The following is an 18,076-nucleotide window of genomic DNA, read 5'->3' as shown; positions in this document are numbered from 1 at the left end:
TTAAGAGGGAGTGGGCATTAGGTCTATAGGTGGACGCCTTTTCGAGATATCGCCATTAGGGTGGGCCAGGGGTGACTGTAGAATGTTTGTACGATATGGGTATCAAACGAAAGGTGTTACTAAGCATTTTAAGAGGGAGTGGGCATGAGGTCTATAGGTGGACGCCTTTTCGAGATATCGCCATTAGGGTGGGCCAGGGGTGACTCTAGAATGTTTGTACGATATGGGTATGAAACGAAAGGTGTTACTAAGCATTTTAAGAGGGAGGGGGCATGAGGTCTATAGGTGGACGCCTTTTCGAGATATCGCCATTAGGGTGGGCCAGGGGTGACTCTAGAATGTTTGTACGATATGGGTATCAAACGAAAGGTGTTACTAAGCATTTTAAGAGGGAGTGGGCATGAGGTCTATAGGTGGACGGCTTTTCGAGATATCGTCATTAGGGTGGGCCAGGGGTGACTCTAGAATGTGTTTGTACGATATGGGTATCAAACGAAAGGTGTTACTGAGCATTTTAAGAGGGATTGGGCATTAGGTCTATAGGTGGACGCCTTTTCGAGATATCGCCATTAGGGTGGGCCAGGGGTGACTCTAGAATGTTTGTACGATATGGGTATCAAACGAAAGGTGTTACTAAGCATTTTAAGAGGGAGTGGGCATGAGGTCTATAGGTGGACGGCTTTTCGAGATATCGTCATTAGGGTGGGCCTGGGGTGACTCTAGAATGTGTTTGTACGATATGGGTATCAAACGAAAGGTGTTACTGAGCATTTTAAGAGGGAGTGGGCATTAGGTCTATAGGAGGACGCCTTTTCGAGATATCGTCATTAGGGTGGGCCAGGGGTGACTCTAGAATGTGTTTGTACGATATGGGTATCAAACGAAAGGTGTTACTGAGCATTTTAAGAGGGAGTGGGCATTAGGTATATAGGTGGACGCCTTTTCGAGATATCGTCATTAGGGTGGGCCAGGGGTGACTCTAGAATGTGTTTGTACGATATGGGTATCAAACGAAAGGTGTTACTGAGCATTTTAAGAGGGAGTAGGCATTAGGTCTATAGGTGGACGCCTTTTCGAGATATCGCCATTAGGGTGGGCCAGGGATGACTCTAGAATGTGTTTGTACGATATGGGTATCAAACGAAAGGTGTTACTGAGCATTTTAAGAGGGAGTAGGCATTAGGTCTATAGGTGGACGCCTTTTCGAGATATCGCCATTAGGGTGGGCCAGGGGTGACTCTAGAATGTTTGTACGATATGGGTATCAAACGAAAGATGTTACTAAGCATTTTAAGAGGGAGTGGGCATGAGGTCTATAGGTGGACGGCTTTTCGAGATATCGCCATTAGGGTGGGCCAGGGGTGACTCTAGAATGTTTGTACGATATGGGTATCAAACGAAAGGTGTTACTGAGCATTTTAAGAGGGAGTGGGCATTAGGTCTATAGGTGGACGCCTTTTCGGGATATCGCCATTAGGGTGGGCCAGGGGTGACTCTAGAATGTTTGTACGATATGGGAATCAAACGAAAAGTGTTACTGAGCATTTTAAGAGGGAGTGGGCATTAGGTCGTTAGGTGGATGCCTTTTCGAAATGTCGTCATTAGGGTGGGCCAGGGGTGACTCTAGAATGTGTTTGTATGATATGGGTATCAAATGAAAGGTGGTAATGAGTATTTTAAAAGGGAGTAATCCTTAGTTCTATAGGTGGCCGCCTTTTCGAGATATCGCCATAAAGGTGGACCAAGGGTGACTCTAGAATGTTTGTACGATATGGGTATCAAACGAAAGGTGTTACTGAGCATTTTAAGAGGGAGTAGGCATTAGGTCTATAGGTGTACGCCTTTTCGAGATATCGCCATTAGGGTGGGCCAGGGGTGACTCTAGAATGTTTGTACGATATGGGTATCAAACGAAAGGTGTTACTAAGCATTTTAAGAGGGAGTGGGCATGAGGTCTATAGGTGGACGCCTTTTCGAGATATCGCCATTAGGGTGGGCCAGGGGTGACTCTAGAATGTTTGTACGATATGGGTATCAAACGAAAGGTGTTACTAAGCATTTTAAGAGGGAGCGGGCATGAGGTCTATAGGTGGACGCCTTTTCGAGATATCGCCATTAGGGTGGGCCAGGGGTGACTCTAGAATGTTTGTACGATATGGGTATCAAACGAAAGGTGTTACTAAGCATTTTAAGAGGGAGTGGGCATGAGGTCTATAGGTGGACGGCTTTTCGAGATATCGTCATTAGGGTGGGCCAGGGGTTACTCTAGAATGTGTTTGTACGATATGGGTATCAAACGAAAGGTGTTACTGAGCATTTTAAGAGGGAGTGGGCATTAGGTCTATAGGTGGACACCTTTTCGAGATATCGCCATTAGGGTGGGCCAGGGGTGACTCTAGAATGTTTGTACGATATGGGTATCAAACGAAAGGTGTTACTAAGCATTTTAAGAGGGAGTGGGCATGAGGTCTATAGGTGGACGGCTTTTCGAGATATCGTCATTAGGGTGGGCCAGGGGTGACTCTAGAATGTGTTTGTACGATATGGGTATCAAACGAAAGGTGTTACTGAGCATTTTAAGAGGGAGTGGGCATTAGGTCTATAGGAGGACGCCTTTTCGAGATATCGTCATTAGGGTGGGCCAGGGGTGACTCTAGAATGTGTTTGTACGATATGGGTATCAAACGAAAGGTGTTACTGAGCATTTTAAGAGGGAGTGGGCATTAGGTCTATAGGTGGACGCCTTTTCGAGATATCGTCATTAGGGTGGGCCAGGGGTGACTCTAGAATGTGTTTGTACGATATGGGTATCAAACGAAAGGTGTTACTGAGCATTTTAAGAGGGAGTAGGCATTAGGTCTATAGGTGGACGCCTTTTCGAGATATCGCCATTAGGGTGGGCCAGGGATGACTCTAGAATGTGTTTGTACGATATGGGTATCAAACGAAAGGTGTTGCTGAGCATTTTAAGAGGGAGTAGGCATTAGGTCTATAGGTGGACGCCTTTTCGAGATATCGCCATTAGGGTGGGCCAGGGGTGACTCTAGAATGTTTGTACGATATGGGTATCAAACGAAAGGTGTTACTAAGCATTTTAAGAGGGAGTGGGCATGAGGTCTATAAGTGGACGGCTTTTCGAGATATCGTCATTAGGGTGGGCCAGGGGTGACTCTAGAATGTGTTTGTACGATATGGTTATCAAACGAAAGGTGTTACTGAGCATTTTAAGAGGGGGTGGGCATTAGGTCTATAGGTGAACGCCTTTTCGAGATATCGCCATTAGGGTGGGCCAGGGGTGACTCTAGAATGTGTTTGTACGATATGGGTATCAAACGAAAGGTGTTACTGAGCATTTTAAGAGGGAGTGGGCATTAGGTCTATAGGTGGACGCCTTTTCGAGATATCGCCATTAGGGTGGGCCAGGGGTGACTCTAGAATGTTTGTACGATATGGGTATCAAACGAAAGGTGTTACTGGGCATTTTAAGAGGGAGTAGGCATTAGGTCTATAGGTGGACGCCTTTTCGAGATATCGCCATTAGGGTGGGCCAGGGGTGACTCTAGAATGTTTGTACGATATGGGTATCAAACGAAAGGTGTTACTGAGCATTTTAAGAGGGAGTGGGCATTAGGTCTATAGGTGGACGCCTTTTCGAGATATCGCCATTAGAGTGGGCCAGGGGTGACTCTAGAATGTTTGTACGATATGGGTATCAAACGAAAGGTGTTACTGAGCATTTTAAGAGGGAGTGGACATTAGGTCTATAGGTGGACGCCTTTTCGAGATATCGCCATTAGGGTGGGCCAGGGGTGACTCTAGAATGTTTGTACGATATGGGTATCAAACGAAAGGTGTTACTGAGCATTTTAAGAGGGATTGGGCATTAGATCTATAGGTGGACGCCTTTTCGAGATATCGCCATTAGGGTGGGCCAGGGGTGACTCTAGAATGTGTTTGTACGATATGGATATCAAATTAAAGGTATTAATGAGGGTTTTAAAAGCGAGTGGCCCTTAGATGTATATGTGAAGGCGTTCTCGCGATATCGACCAAAATGTGGACCAGGTGATCCAGAAAATCATCTGTCGGGTACTGCTAATTTATTTATATATGCAATACCACTAACAGTATTCCTGCCAAGATTACAAGGGCTGTTGATTTCGCCTTGTAGAACTTTTTCATTTTCTTCTACTTAATATGGTAGGTGTCACACCCATTTTACAAAGTTTTTTCCAAAGTTATATTTTGCGTCTATAAGCCAATCCAGTTACCATGTTTCATCCCTTTTTTCGTATTTGGTATAGAATTATGGCATTTTTTCATTTTTCGTAATTTTCGATATCGATAAAGTGGGCGTGGTTATGGTCGGATTTCGGCCATTTTTTATACCAAGATAAAGTGAGTTCAGATAAGTACGTGGGCTAAGTTTAGTAAAGATATATCGGTTTTTGCTCAAGTTATTATGTTAACGGCCGAGCGGAAGGACAGGCGGTGGACTGTGTATAAAAACTGGGCGTGGCTTCCACCGATTTCGCCCATTTTCACAGATAACAGTTACTGTCATAGAATCTATGCCCCTACCAAATTTGAGAAGGATTTGTAAATTTTTGTTCGACTTATGGCATTAAAAGTATTCTAGACAAACTAAATGAAAATGGGCGGATCCACGCCCATTTTGAAATTATCTTTTATTTTTGTATTTTGTTGCATCATATCATTACTGGAGTTGAATTTTGACTTAATTTACGTATAAACAATAAAGATATTAAATTTTTTTTTAAATTTGAATTTAAAAAATTTTTTTTTAAAAAGTGGGCGTGTTCTTCATCCAATTTTGCTAATTTTTATTTAGCACATATATAATAATAGTAGGAACGTTCCTGCCAAATTTCTTCATGATATCTTCAACGACTGCCAAATTACAGCTTGCAAAACTTTTAAATAGGCGGTGCCACGCCTATTGTCCAAAATCTTACTAATTTTCTATTCAGCGTTATAACGTCAACCCATCTACCAAGTTTCATCGCTTTAACCGCCTTTGGCAATGAATTATCGCATTTTTTCGGTTTTTCGAAATTTTCGATATCGAAAAAGTGGGCGTGGTTATAGTCCGATATCGTTCATTTTAAATAGCGATCTGAGATGAGTGCCCAGGAATCTACATACCAAATTTCATCAAGATACCTCAAAATTTACTCAAGTTATCGTGTTAACGGACGGACGGACGGACGGACGGACATGGCTCAATCAAATTTTTTTTTCGATACTGATGATTTTGATATATGGAAGTCTATATCTATCTCGATTCCTTTATACCTGTACAACCAACCGTTATCCAATCAAAGTTAATATACTCTGTGAGCTCTGCTCAAGTTTCATCGCTTTAACCGCCTTTGGCAATGAATTATCGCATTTTTTCGGTTTTTCGAAATTTTCGATATCGAAAAAGTGGGCGTGGTTATAGTCCGATATCGTTCATTTTAAATAGCGATCTGAGATGAGTGCCCAGGAATCTACATACCAAATTTCATCAAGATACCTCAAAATTTACTCAAGTTATCGTGTTAACGGACGGACGGACGGACGGACATGGCTCAATCAAATTTTTTTTTCGATACTGATGATTTTGATATATGGAAGTCTATATCTATCTCGATTCCTTTATACCTGTACAACCAACCGTTATCCAATCAAAGTTAATATACTCTGTGAGCTCTGCTCAACTGAGTATAAAAATTTTTTTTTTAAAAAGTGGGCGTGGTCGTTCTCCGATTTTGCTAATTTTTATTAAGCAGACATATAGTAATAAGAGTAACGTTCCTGCCAAATTTCATCATTATATCTTCAACGACTGCCAAATTACAGCTTGCAAAACTTCTAAATTACCTTCTTTTAAAAGTGGGCGGTGCCACACCCATTGTCCAAAATTTTACTAGTTTTCTATTCTGCGTCATAAGTTCAACTCACCTACCAAGTTTCATCGCTTAATCCGTATTTGGTAATGAATTATCGCACTTTTTCGATTTTTCGAAATTTTCGATATCGAAAAAGTGGGCGTGGTTATTGTCCGATATCGTTCACTTTAAATAGAGATCTGAGATGAGCGCCCAGGAACCTACATACCAAATTTCATCAAGATATCTCAAAATTTACTCAAGTTATCGTGTTAACGGACAGACGGACGGACGGACGGACATGGCTCAATCGAATTTTTTTTCGATACTTATGATTTTGATATATGGAAGTCTATATCTATCTCGATTCCTTTATACCTGTACAACCAACCGTTATCCAATCAAAGTTAACATACTCTGTGAGCTCTGCTCAACTGAGTATAAAAACAGGTAGGTACTTTGTGTGAGGATGCAAAGTTTCAGGTTTTTTGACGTAAACGTAACTATTTGATGAAACTTGATGAATTTTGAAGCTTCTAGCCGTAAAAAAGGGGCAAAAATTACAGTTTATATGGGGTATATAATATATATACCACCGATCTCTATGAGTTTTTCAGACAACAATATATGCTATATACGTAAGCATTTGGTGAAATTTGAACATATCTAAACGATTTTTAAGATAAATATAAAATAAACAAGTAAGAAAGGGACTGTCTTCGGCTGTGCCGAAGACTTCATACCTTTCATGAATGGGGCTGAACAATAATCTTATCCCGTTCGTAATCTCCGAATAATCGGATGTATAAGATAAGAAATATATAGTGAACAGATCTGCATACCTTAACGATTTTTAAGATAAATATAAAATAAAAAACAGGTAGGTACTTTGTGTGAGGATGCAAAGTTTCTGGTTTTTTGTGGTCTGCGTGTAAAAACTATGACTACGAATCACGTATTTCAACTATATATGACGTAAGCGTAACTATTTGATGAAATTTGATGAATTTTGAAGCTTCTAGCCGTAAAAAGGGGGCAAAAATTTGAGTTTATATGGGGTATATAATATATATACCACCGATCTCTATGATTTTTTCAGACAACAATATATGCTATATACGTAAGCATATGGTGAAATTTGAAGCGTCTAGCTGTTAAAAAGAGGCAGAAATTGCGCAAAGTTTTTTAACTGAACAATCGGTTGTATGAGATATATACTATATATACCATCGATCTCAATGATTTTTTCAGACAACAATATATGCTATACACGTAAGCATTTGGTGAAATTTGAAGCTTCTAGCTGTTAAAATGGGGAAGAAATTGCGCAAATTTTCTTATCTAAACAATCGGTTGTATGGTATATATACTATATATACCACCGGTATCTATGATTTTCTCAGACAACAATATATGCTATACACGTAAGCATTTAGTGAAATTTGAACATATCTAAACGATTTTTAAGATAAATATAAAATAAAAAATAGGTAGGTAATCTGTGTGAGGATACAAAGCTTCACGTTTTTTGTGGTCTGCATGTAAAAACTATGACTACGAATCACGTATTTCAAAAATGTATGACGTAAACGTAACTATTTGATGAAATTTGATGAATTTTGAAGCTTCTAGCCGTAAAAAAGGGGCAAAAATTACAGTTTATATGAAGTATATAATATATATACCTCCCATCTCTATGATTTTTTCAGACAACAATATATGTATATACGTAAGCATTTGGTGAAATTTGAAACTTCTAGCTGTTAAAACGGGGCAGAAATTGCGCAAAGTCTCTTATCTGAACAATCGGTTGTATGAGATATATACTATGTATACCACCGATCTCAATGATTTTTTCAGACATCAATATATGCTATACACGTAAGCATTTGGTGAAACTTGAAGCTTCTAGCTGTTAAAATGGGGAAGAAATTGCGCAAATTTTCTTATCTAAACAATCGGTTGTATGGGATATATACTATATATACCACCGGTATCTATGATTTTCTCAGACAACAATATATGCTATACACGTAAGCATTTATTGAAATTTGAACATATCTAAACGATTTTTAATATAAATATAAAATAAAAAATAGGTAGGTAATCTGTGTGAGGATACAAAGCTTCACGTTTTTTGTGGTCTGCATGTAAAAACTATGACTACGAATCACGTATTTCAAAAATATATGACGTAAACGTAACTATTTGATGAAATTTGATGAATTTTGAAGCTTCTAGCCGTAAAAAAGGGGCAAAAATGACAGTTTGTATGAAGTGTATAATATATATACCACCGATCTCTATAATTTTTTCAGACAACAATATATGCTATATCCGTAAGCATTTTGTGAAATTTGAAGCTTCTAGCTGTTAAAACGGGGCAGAAATTGCGCAAAGTTTCTTATCTGAACAATCGGTTGTATGAGATATATACTATATATACCACCGATCTCTATGATTTTTTCAGACAACAATATATGCTATATACGTAAGCATTTGGTGAAATTTGAAGCTTCTAGCTGTTAGAATGGGGTAGAAATTGCGAAAAGTTTCTTATCTGGACAATCGGTTGTATGAGATATATACTATATATACAACCGATCTCTATGATTTTTTCAGACAACAATATATGCTATATACGTAAGCAATCGGTGAAATTTGAAGCTTATAGCTGTTAAAATGGGGTAGAAATTGCGAAAAGTTTCTTATCTGAACAATCGGTTGTATGAGATATATACTATATATACAACCGATCTCTATGACTTTTTCAGACAACAATATATGCTATATACGTAAGCAATCGGTGAAATTTGAAGCTTATAGCTGTTAAAATGGGGTAGAAATTGCTAAAAGTTTCTTATCTGAACAATCGGTTGTATGAGATATATACTATATATACAACCGATCTCTATGACTTTTTCAGACAACAATATATGCTATATACGTAAGCAATCGGTGAAATTTGAAGCTTATAGCTGTTAAAATGGGGTAGAAATTGCGAAAAGTTTCTTATTTGAACAATCGGTTGTATGAGATATATACTATATATACAACCGATCTCTATGATTTTTTCAGACAACAATATATGCTATATACGTAAGTATTCGGTGAAATTTGAAGCTTCTAGCTGTTAGAATGGGGTAGAAATTGCGAAAAGTTTCTTATCTGGACAATCGGTTGTATGAGATATATACTATATATACAACCGATCTCTATGATTTTTTCAGACAACAATATATGCTATATACGTAAGCATTTGGTGAAATTTGAAGCTTCTAGCTGTTAGAATGGGGTAGAAATTGCGAAAAGTTTCTTATCTGGACAATCGGTTGTATGAGATATATACTATATATACAACCGATCTCTATGATTTTTTCAGACAACAATATATGCTATATACGTAAGCAATCGGTGAAATTTGAAGCTTATAGCTGTTAAAATGGGGTAGAAATTGCGAAAAGTTTCTTATCTGAACAATCGGTTGTATGAGATATATACTATATATACAACCGATCTCTATGACTTTTTCAGACAACAATATATGCTATATACGTAAGCAATCGGTGAAATTTGAAGCTTATAGCTGTTAAAATGGGGTAGAAATTGCGAAAAGTTTCTTATTTGAACAATCGGTTGTATGAGATATATACTATATATACAACCGATCTCTATGATTTTTTCAGACAACAATATATGCTATATACGTAAGTATTCGGTGAAATTTGAAGCTTCTAGCTGTTAAAATGGGGCTAAAATTTGCCAAAAAAATATATATATATACTATATATATATATACTATATATACCACCATATATATACTATATATACCACCATATATATACTATATATACCACCGATCTTTATGATTTATCTGAACAATCGGTTGTGGGGGATATATACTATATATACGACCGATCTCATCAATTTTTTCAGGCAACAATATGTGCAATATACGAAAGTATATGGTGAAGTTTGAAGCTTCAATATGTTAAATTGGGTAAGATATTACAAAAATCCTCTTTTTCTGAAAAATCGGTTGTATGGAGGATATATGCTATAGTGGTCCGATCCGGTCGGTTCCGACAAATGTCTAATCGGACACCCAAATACACCCGCTCACCAAATTTTATCAAGATATCTCAAAACTTGAGGGACTAGTTTGCATACAAACAGACAGACGGACAGACGGACATGGCTAAATCAACTCAGCTCTTCAACCTGATTATTTCGGTATACTTAATGGTGGGTCTATCTATTTTCCTTTAAGGACTTACAATTTTCGGTTTCGTGACGAAATTAATATACCATTTCATTTTCATGAAAGGTATAAAAATAGGTAGGTAATCTGTGTGAGGATGCAAAGCTTCACGTTTTTTGTGGTCTGCATGTAAAAACTATGACTACGAATCACGTATTTCAAAAATATATGACGTAAACGTAACTATTTGATGAAATTTGATGAATTTTGAAGCTTCTAGCCGTAAAAAAGGGGCAAAAATGACAGTTTGTATGAAGTGTATAATATATATACCACCGATCTCTATAATTTTTTCAGACAACAATATATGCTATATCCGTAAGCATTTTGTGAAATTTGAAGCTTCTAGCTGTTAAAACGGGGCAGAAATTGCGCAAAGTTTCTTATCTGAACAATCGGTTGTATGAGATATATACTATATATACCACCGATCTCTATGATTTTTTCAGACAACAATATATGCTATATATGTAAGCATTTGGTGAAATTTGAAGCTTCTAGCTGTTAAAATGGGGTAGAAATTGCGAAAAGATTCTTATCTGAACAATCGGTTGTATGAGATATATACTATATATACAACCGATCTCTATGATTTTTTCAGACAACAATATATGCTATATACGTAAGCAATCGGTGAAATTTGAAGCTTATAGCTGTTAAAATGGGGTAGAAATTGCGAAAAGTTTCTTATCTGAACAATCGGTTGTATGAGATATATACTATATATACAACCGATCTCTATGATTTTTTCAGACAACAATATATGCTATATACGTAAGCAATCGGTGAAATTTGAAGCTTATAGCTGTTAAAATGGGGTAGAAATTGCGAAAAGTTTCTTATCTGAACAATCGGTTGTATGAGACATATACTATATATACAACCGATCTCTATGATTTTTTCAGACAACAATATATGCTATATACGTAAGTATTCGGTGAAATTTGAAGCTTCTAGCTGTTAAAATGGGGCTAAAATTTGCCAAAAATATATATATATATATACTATATATATATACTATATATATATACTATATATACCACCATATATATACCACCGATCTTTATGATTTTTTCAGACAACAATATATGCTATATACCTAAGCATTCGTTGAAATTTGAAGCCTCTAGCTCTTAAAATGGGGCAGTAATTACGAAAGGTTCCTTATCTGAACAATCGGTTGTGGGGGATATATACTATATATACGACCGATCTCATCAATTTTTTCAGGCAACAATATGTGCAATATACGAAAGTATATGGTGAAGTTTGATGCTTCAATCTGTTAAATTGGGTAAGATATTACAAAAATCCTCTTTTTCTGAAAAATCGGTTGTATGGAGGATATATGCTATAGTGGTCCGATCCGGTCGGTTCCGACAAATGTCTAATCGGACACCCAAATACACCCGCTCACCAAATTTTATCAAGATATCTCAAAAATTGAGGGACTAGTTTGCATACAAACAGACAGACGGACAGACGGACATGGCTAAATCAACTCAGCTCTTCAATCTGATTATTTCGGTATACTTAATGGTGGGTCTATCTATTTTCCTTTAAGGACTTACAATTTTCGGTTTCGTGACGAAATTAATATACCATTTCATTTTCATGAAAGGTATAAAAATAGGTAGGTAATCTGTGTGGGGATGCAAAGCTTCACGTTTTTTGTGGTCTGCATGCAAAAACTATGACTACGAATCACGTATTTCAAAAATATATGACGTAAACGTAACTATTTGATGAAATTTGATGAATTTTGAAGCTTCTAGCCGTAAAAAAGGGGCAAAAATGACAGTTTGTATGAAGTGTATAATATATATACCACCGATCTCTATATTTTTTCAGACAACAATATATGCTATATCCGTAAGCATTTTGTGAAATTTGAAGCTTCTAGCTGTTAAAACGGGGCAGAAATTGCGCAAAGTTTCTTATCTGAACAATCGGTTGTATGAGATATATACTATATATACCACCGATCTCAATGATTTTTTCAGACATCAATATATGCTATACACGTAAGCATTTGGTGAAATTTGAAGCTTATGGCTGTTAAAATGAGGCAGAAATCGCAAAAAAAAATATATATACTATATATATATACTATATATACCATCATATATATATTATATATATCACCGATCTCTATGATTTTTTGACACAACAATACATACTATATACGTAAGCAATCGGTGAAATTTGAAGCTTATAGCTGTTAAAATGGGGTAGAAATTGCGAAAAGTTTCTTATCTGAACAATCGGTTGTATGAGATATATACTATATATACAACCGATCTCTATGATTTTTTCAGACAACAATGTATGCTATATACGTAAGCTATCGGTGAAATTTGAAGCTTATAGCTGTTAAAATGGGGTAGAAATTGCGAAAAGTTTCTTATCTGAACAATCGGTTGTATGAGATATATACTACATATACAACCGATCTCTATGATTTTTTTAGACAACAATATATTCTATATACGTAAGCAATCGGTGAAATTTGAAGCTTATAGCTGTTAAAATGGGGTAGAAATTGCGAAAAGTTTCTTATCTGAACAATCGGTTGTATGAGATATATACTATATATACAACCGATCTCTATGATTTTTTCAGACAACAACATATGCTATATACGTAAGTATTCTGTGAAATTTGAAGCTTATAGCTGTTAAAATGGGGCTAAAATTTGCAAAAAAAAATATATATATATACTATATATATATACTATATATACCACCATATATAAACTATAAATACCACCGATCTTTATGATTTTTTCAGACAACAATATATGCTATATACGTAAGCATTCGTTGAAATTTGAAGCCTCTAGCTCTTAAAATAGGGCAGTAATTACGAAAAGTTCCTTATCTGAACAATCGGTTGTATGGGATATATACTATATATACGACCGATCTCATCAATTTCAAATTTCAGGCAACAATACGTGCAATATACGAAAGTATATGGTGAAGTTTGAAGCTTCAATCTGTTAAATTGGGTAAGATATTACAAAAATCCTCTTTTTCTGAAAAATCGGTTGTATAGAGGATATATGCTATAGTGGTCCGATCCGGTCGGTTCCGACAAATGTCTAATCGGACACCCAAATACACCCGCTCACCAAATTTTATCAGATATCTCAAAAATTGACGGACTAGTTTGCATACAAACAGACAGACGGACAGACGGACAGATATCTCAAAAATTGACGGACTAGTTTGCATACAAACAGACAGACGGACAGACGGACAGACGGACATGGCTAAATCAACTCAGCTCTTCAACCTGATTATTTCGGTATACTTAATGGTGGGTCTATCTATTTTCCTTTAAGGACTTACAATTTTCGGTTTCGTGACGAAATTAATATACCATTTCATTTTCATGAAAGGTATAAAAATAGGTAGGTAATCTGTGTGAGGATGCAAAGCTTCACGTTTTTTGTGGTCTGCATGTAAAAACTATGACTACGAATCACGTATTTCAAAAATATATGACGTAAACGTAATTATTTGATGAAATTTGATGAATTTTGAAGCTTCTAGCCGTAAAAAAGGGGCAAAAATTACAGTTTATATGGGGTATATAATATATATACCACCGATCTCTATGAGTTTTTCAGACAACAATATATGCTATATACGTAAGCATTTGGTGAAATTTGAACATATCTAAACGATTTTTAAAATAAAAATAAAATAAAAAATAGGTAGGTACTTTGTGTGAGGATGCAAAGCTTCACGTTTTTTGTGGTCTGCATGTAAAAACTATGACTACGAATCACGTATTTCAAAAATGTATGACGTAAACGTAACTATTTGATGAAATTTGATGAATTTTGAAGCTTCTAGCCGTAAAAAAGGGGCAAAAATTACAGTTTATATGAAGTATATAATATATATACCTCCCATCTCTATGATTTTTTCAGACAACAATATATGTATATACGTAAGCATTTGGTGAAATTTGAAGCTTCTAGCTGTTAAAACGGGGCAGAAATTGCGCAAAGTCTCTTATCTGAACAATCGGTTGTATGAGATATATACTATGTATACCACCGATCTCAATGATTTTTTCAGACATCAATATATGCTATACACGTAAGCATTTGGTGAAACTTGAAGCTTCTAGCTGTTAAAATGGGGCCGAAATCGCAAAAAAAAATATATATATACTATATATACCATCATATATATATTATATATATCACCGATCTCTATGATTTTTTGACACAACAATAAATACTATATACGTAAGTAATCGGTGAAATTTGAAGCTTATATCTTTTAGAATGGGGTAGAAATTGCGAAAAGTTTCTTATCTGAACAATCGGTTGTATAAGATATATACTATATATACAACCGATCGCTATGATTTTTTCAGACAAAAATGTATGCTATATACGTAAGCATTCGGTGAAATTTGAAGCTTCTAGCTGTTAAAATGGGCTAAAATTGCGAAAATATATATATATTCTATATATATATACTATATATACTATATATATATACTATATATACCACCATATATATACTATATATACCACCGATCTTTATGATTTTTTCAGACAATATATGCTATATGCGTAAGCATTCGTTGAAATTTGAAGCCTCTAGCTCTTAAAATAGGGCAGTAATTACGAAAAGTTTCTTATCTGAACAATCGGTTGTGGGGGATATATACTATATATACGACCGATCTCATCAATTTTTTCAGGCAACAATATGTGCAATATACGAAATTATATGGTGAAGTTTGAAGCTTCAATCTGTTAAATTGAGTAAGATATGACAAAAATCCTCTTTTTCTGAAAAATCGGTTGTATGGAGGATATATGCTATAGTGGTCCGATCCGGCCGGTTCCGACAAATGTGTAATCGGACACCCAAATACACCCGCTCACCAAATTTTGTCAAGATATCTCAAAAATTGAGGGACTAGTTTGCATACAAACAGACAGACGGACAGACGGACATGACTAAACCAACTCAGCTCTTCATCCTGATTATTTCGGTATACTTAATGGTGGGTCTATCTATTTTCCTTTAAGGACTTACAATTTTGGGTTTCGTGACGAAATTAATATACCATTTCATTTTCATGAAAGGTTTAAAAATGCGTGAGTACCAAGTATTTGTGAAGTTCGATGTGCAAACATACAGGGTTTGAAGTCATGCCACAACAATTGTAACTTTACCAGAAACTTATCTGTAACATCCGAAAACGACAAGTTAGAAGTTTACTATTGATTAATAATATCGAATCATTATCGTCGAATTTTCGATTTGCTATCCGCTTACTATAGATTTGTTATCAGCGTGTCATCTTCTTATGGATTTTTATCGGCTTGTTATCCATTTTATATTGAAGTTTTATAGATATTTATTTCATAACAAACCTATGAAACGTAGTTAACAAATCGATGACATGCCGATAACAAATTGATAACACTCCGATAAGAAATCGACAATCTTTCGATAACAAAGCGATACATTTTTGATGATGACTTTTCTCTAGCACGTCGATAACGAATTTGTAACACTTCAATAACAAACGAATAAGTTGGCAAAAACAAATTTATGCAAATTTATATACTTTTGATAAGATATCGATATATTTTCGGTAAGTAGTCGATAGCTTTTTGATAACTTTTCGATAACACTCCGCTAAGGAATTGGTAGCTCTCCGATAACATATTGATGATATAACGATAATTTTTCGATGATAATTCCAAAACTTTTCCGACACAGACATAACTCGTCGATGAAAATCGATTTGATCTAATTTAATTTTTAAATTCTTAAATTTTATTTTATTTCGTTTCATTTTATTTAAGTTGATTTAATTTCAGTTTTATTTTATTATTTTTATTACATTTATTTTATTTTATCTTATTTTTTATTTCATTTCATTATTTTCTTTTCAATTTTTGTTTTAGTTTATTTATTTATATTTATTTATTTTTTTTTTTAATTTTATTTTTTTTTTCATTTTTATTTTTTTATTATTTCATTTTATTTTAATTTATTTTATTTTGTTTTAGTTTATTTTATTTTATTTAAGTTTATTTTATTTTATTTAATTTTAGTTTATTTAATTTAAGTTTATTTTACTTTATTTACTTTAATCCATTACTTTATTTATTTTACCTTGTTTAATTTTATTTAATTTCATTTCATTTCGTATGATTTTTTATTATATTTTATTTTAGTTTATTCTATTTTATATTTTATCAATTTTATGTTTAATTTTATTTTTTTATCAATTTTATTTTAACTTATTTTTTTATTTTACTTTAATTTATGTTAAAATATTGTTTTTTTTTAATTTCTCTAAAATTTCAGATGAGTTTTCACTGAGAGCTTTTCATGGCAGAAATACACCCGGAGCGCTTGCCAAACACTGCCGAGGAGCGACCCCGCTTAGAAAATTTTCTTCTAATTGAAAAACCTTATTTCTAAAATTTTGATGTTGCTTTGACCGGGGTACGCTACCATCACACCACGTTGGCCGCCAACAATAAATAAAGTAAAATAAAATAAAATAAACTTGAATAAAAAAATAAATAAAACAAACAATCGAAAAACAATTAACCTAACACCGAATTTCGTATCGGTTATACGATTCTTTAAATAAAACAAAATCAAATAAATTAATCCATTCAAGATTCGAAACGAGCTCAAGGCCAGAACAATAATTTTTTGTAATGATTATTGTTTTTTTTTTCTTTCTATAATTGAAAAATTTTATTTTGTTTTTGAAATAGTAAGTATAAATTGTTTCAGACAACCTGCCATAGCTGCGCAGATAGATCCATTTCGAAGGGTGCTAAGCCTTCATCATCAGTACGCTTTAGGCACGCTGCGCTAACCATTTAGCTATACAGCGGTGTTTGGTTTGACTGATAAATTGCTACTTCTATTGCTCTTTACCAACTATATTTGATCAGCGTTGCGCCATCTGTTAAAAAAAAAATGTAAGGCGCGATAACCTCCGAAGAGATCTAAGGCCGAGCTTCTCTTCCAATTTGCGTCGTGCTCCTCTTGATTTTTCCCTACAAATTGGCCGGACGGGACCTACATGTTTTATGCCGACTCCGAACGGCATCTGCAAGGCAGATGAGTTTTCACTGAGAGCTTTTCATGGCAGAAATACAATCGGAGCGCTTGCCAGACACTGCGCCATCTGTTGCAAGACACTAATAATATTGGATTTGTTTATTGTCAATTACTTTCTTTGACATTTCCAAAGTGCTCTTGGTTTATAAACAATTGTTTTTGTTTTATTCGCCTATTGAGTAAAATAAAATTTATTATTTCTTTTTTTTTTTTTTTCATTTTTATTTTGAGTTACCTTATAATATTTTTGTTATTTTCATTGTATATTTCATTTAAATCCAACAAAATGGTGTTCAACGATGTTACAACCAACAAAACTTTAAAAAGAAACAAATTTCAACTTAAGTAAACCTGAGCACCTAACGACGTGCTGTGTTTATGCAAACACTTTGTGTATCAGTAATATAAATCACACATTTGTTCATGTTTGTCATTATATCTCTGGCTCTTTATTTCTAAAAAACACAGCAGTGTATACATCTTTTCGTGCACTTGCATGCATGAGAATTGTGTATATGCTCAGAGACTTTAATTCATATGTATGTGACGTGTTTGCCTTGAGTTTCTGTGTGATTATGCTTATATCAACTGTAGTAACTTTTAAGCTTACTTTCTCTATTACGCCATATACTCTACCAATATCCCACACTACGCCTGCATTTACATTCTACATAAATCTTCCATATAGCATACCACCTACAACCGTGTGCAAAGACGTTTACACACACCCTACATTTCATGTTTTCTGAAGCATTCTAATAAGCCAGCAGAACGACGTCATCAGTATCACA

General features: G+C 35.0%; 1 protein-coding gene across 3 annotated transcripts in view; it reads right to left on the bottom strand.

Moving 5' to 3' along the window:
- Positions 1-18,076, bottom strand: part of Evi5 (ecotropic viral integration site 5) — a 242,695-nt gene that overhangs the window by 62,001 nt on the left and 162,618 nt on the right. The gene's annotated exons all lie outside the window — the stretch shown is intronic.

This window comes from Eurosta solidaginis, chromosome 4 (genome assembly GCF_040869045.1).
Source record: "Eurosta solidaginis isolate ZX-2024a chromosome 4, ASM4086904v1, whole genome shotgun sequence".
NCBI lineage: Eukaryota > Metazoa > Arthropoda > Insecta > Diptera > Tephritidae > Eurosta > Eurosta solidaginis.
Note: the sequence above shows the minus strand (reverse complement) of the source record. Positions and strands in the feature narration are given on the sequence as shown.